Genomic DNA, 4,071 nt, shown 5'->3' on the forward strand with positions numbered 1-4,071 from the left:
TCAGTTTTTATTCACAATTTGTTTAGTGTCCCAACTTTTTGGGAATCTGGTTTGTATTAGTATATTAGTATATATATATATATATATATATATATATATGTATGTATTATGTGTATTTGTGTGTGACAGAAGAACCGAAAAGATACAGTGCCAATTGAAAAGTATTCATCCCTTGGATGTTTTACCATTTTATTGCTAATAAAATGAGTCATGATCAATATAAATTGGCCTTTTTGACACAAAAAAAAAACCCTGTTTAATGACAAGGTGAAATCTAATTTTTAGAACATAATATAAGTACTTTAAGTAAATTGATTGCATAAATCACTAAAGTGGGGGGTGAATGCCCCCACTTTAAGAGGGCATTCACTTACCCTCTTAAAAACATCTTAACTGTCCTAAATCAACGCAGACAAAAAAATTAGATTAATAAGTACATGTTGGGAAAAAAGACCGCCACAAGGAGCCATGTCCTCTGTGAAGTGACTGCTTACTTTCTATGCATACAGCCACTTCACTGTTCATGAAGGATGAGTTTTTGACCTCAGTGGAGGAATATTCTGCAGTATCATTTGTTTTCTGTCTTGTATTAATTTTTATTTCCTTTTCACGGCACAAAATAAAATAATTAACATAACGGGAAATTGTTTTAGTTTTTATGTAGCCTAAATATCTGTAAGTGTCGGTCTCTTTTAGGATTGGGCATCTGGTAAGGATGTCCCCATGACACCTCCTTAGCGAGGTTTTCTGGACATGTCCAAATGGAAGAAGACCCCAGGACACACTGTGATTATATTTCTTGGCTGGTCTTGGAATGCTTAGAAATTCTTCCAGAAGAGCTTGAATAGGTGGTTGTGGAAAGAGATGTCTGAGCCTCCCTGCTCAAACTGCTGCCCCCACGATCTGACTTCAGAACAAGAGGAAGATAAAGGGATGTCTGCGGGATGTCCTCTATCATATGTACTATCTTTATCCACCTTCCACTTTGTCCATCATCCTCTCAGATTTAGAGTTCAGATCGTGACTCACTCTTAGCAAAACAAGCATTTACTGTAACTAGGCCTTAATTTGAAAACCGATCGAAACCGGAATGCAAATAGCTGTGTGTGTGTGTGGTGGTGGTGGTGGTGGTGGTTTGGGGGGGGGGGGGGGGGGGGTAGATGCACATGCTCACAAGAGAAGAACCTGACAAGTTATTAATGACTATTACAGCCACTGATTTCTAGGGGGTTCTCTTACTAGAAGACAACCTTTCTCCTCCTTTGCTTGTTTACAGGCCTGCTGTCTCACCATGCTGTCTCACCATGCTGTCTCACTATGCTGTCTCACCATGCTGTCTCACCAAGCTGTCTCACTATGCTGTCTCACTATGCTGTCTCACCATGCTGTCTCACCAAGCTGTCTCACTATGCTGTCTCACCATGCTGTCTCACTATGCTGTCTCACTATGCTGTCTCACCATGCTGTCTCACTATGCTGTCTCACTATGCTGTCTCACTATGCTGTCTCACCATGCTGTCTCACCAAGCTGTCTCACTATGCTGTCTCACCATGCTGTCTCACTATGCTGTCTCACCATGCTGTCTCACCATGCTGTCTCACTATGCTGTCTCACTAGGCTGTCTCACTATGCTGTCTCACCATGCTGTCTCACCATGCTGCACCTGGAATCACTTCCTCCTCATCAGTGGACTGCATAAAAGCTTCAGTGATCCAGTGCCACGCCTCCTTTCTCCTTGGGCTTTTCTATTTTGTTTTGAGCAGTGTAGTGTAGTTGACTCTGAACTCTGTGCAAAACATTTGAGCAACTCTGAGTTGATTTCTGTTAACTTCTGTGAACAGTTCTATTCAAGAAACCTTTTGTTTTGATGGGAAGTTTGGTAGGGGTTCTCTGCCATTTTGTTTTTAACTAAATTTTCTCCTGTTTTGTGGCCAGCCAGGAAGCCTGAATTGTAGTTTTAGTTTTGTTAGATAAGAGGTGATTTTGTGTTCTAGCCAGAAGGGGCATTCATTTGTTTGTTGTTTTGGCCTTGGAGACCCTGATATTCATGGCTTCCCCTCCTGTCTGTAACACCCAAAACTCTTACATGATTAAACTATTGCAATGCCAAGTTGGGTTGTTTTTGAGTTAGTAGCTTTATGTTTACTATTTACTAGGTGCTATTTAAGAGACTGAGCTGAAAACAGCACCTCAGACTGAGGAAGTCTCTTGGATGAGAGACGAAACGTTTCTAGATTTTTTTTGCTATGTTTTGCTTTTGTTTTTTTGAACGTCCAGAGGACCAGATTGAACTTTTTTGGAGCTTTATGTTTAGTTTACAATCTTTGTGTTACACCTTGCACCTCCTAGACTTATTCCAAGGGTTGTAACAATGACATAAAATATATTTTGTTAGCAAAGAATAGAGTCCTAACATTTATTAAACATTACTTCTGTATTTACAAAAATAAAAAATAAAAAACATGTCAAAATTGTGCTTCCACAAGCTCACCGATAAAACCAAAACATTTTGTTAACTAGTAAGAAAAAAGAGGGGGCAGGTATTACTCTCACTTTGAGTTTATACTCTTTGTTGCCTGCGTTCTGTTGGTGACAAGAGTCCAGAGCATCATAAAAACAGCAGCGGAGGACTGAGGAGGTGTCCGAGTTATTTAACGTCTCAGCAGAGGGGAGCGACACGGTTCAAGCATGGCTCCCCAAAAGACAAGGCAGTCATATTTGTTCATAACTTTATTATTAGGCCTGAGAGTTGCTGGATCCAAGCAAACAGTTGCCAGAATGTGCCACATTAAAACAAGGGAGTTACCGGATTTTGTTCCATCAGGATCCGGTTCAAAATAAGCCCTGACTGTAAGCTGATATTGACACAGTTCAAATAACTTCATAAATTATCAAATAAACTCACCCTCAAACTTCAGTCCTGTGTAGCAACACCAACAACAACGCACCAACTCTACGCCAGTGGTTCTCAAACTGGGGTCCCCGGACCCCCGGAGGGTCCACAAGCCAGTGCTTGGAGGTTCGCAAAAAAAATATATATTTTTTATGTTTTTCCCACATAGATGTTTAACGAGCTAAAAAAAAATCACCAAAATGCAGGAAATCACTCTTGCTTTATTCAAACTTTTCTGTGGAAGGACCCCCGTCACCCGTTATTTGCATTTCGGCATCGATCAGTTTACAAATTAAGCCTATTATGATTCTGCTCAGTTTTATGTAATAAATTGAAGAAGTAGAAATCAATTTATGTTCTGATGCATGCTCAATAATCCAGGTAGAAAAAGCTAAAAAAGTTAAATCTGGTCCTCTGGACATTCAAAAAAAAAAAAGCAAAACAACAAAAAAATGTAGAAACGTTTTGTCTCACATCCGAGAGACTTCCTCAGTCTGAGGTGCTGTATTCAGCTCAGTCTCTTAAATAGCACCTTCTCTGAGTGGATCAACCAGTTTTGCTGCTGACAACCAAAACCAGCTGATCACATGCTCAAGAAGGACCATCAGCCTAACAATGGATCATTAGCACACTGATGGCTGTTTACTGTTCACAGAGGGCTGAGTGATACTAGCAATCACAGCATTGTAAGAGGGGGACAGTTGAACCCGGAGGCCTCCACCCCTGTTTAACGATGGACGGTTTCTTTTCACAAAGATGGCCTCCTTTACTCCTCTCTCAAACCACCGTTCCTCTCTATCCAGGATGTGCACATCTTCATCCCTGAAAGAGTGACCGCTGGCCTGGAGATGAGTGTAGTGTTCTACTCTCATCTAGAGTTCTAGAGTAGAACACTCTACATTCATCTCCAGGCCAGCGGTCACTCTTTCAGGGATAAAGATGTGCATATCCTGGATAGAGAGGAACGATGGTTTGAGAGAGGAGTAAAGGAGGCCATCTTTGTGAAAAGAAATCGTCCATCGTTAAACAGGGGTGGAGGCCTCCGGGTTCAACTGTCCCCCTCTTACAATGCTGTGATTGCTAGTATCACTCAGCCCTCTGTGAATAGTAAACAGCCATCAGTGTGCTAATGATCCATTGTTAGGCTGATGGTCCTTCTTGAGCATGTGATTAGCTG

The sequence above is a fragment of the Nematolebias whitei genome, chromosome 21 (genome assembly GCF_014905685.2).
Source record: "Nematolebias whitei isolate Nwh7 chromosome 21, NemWhi1, whole genome shotgun sequence".
NCBI classification, from domain to species: Eukaryota; Metazoa; Chordata; class Actinopteri; order Cyprinodontiformes; family Rivulidae; genus Nematolebias; species Nematolebias whitei.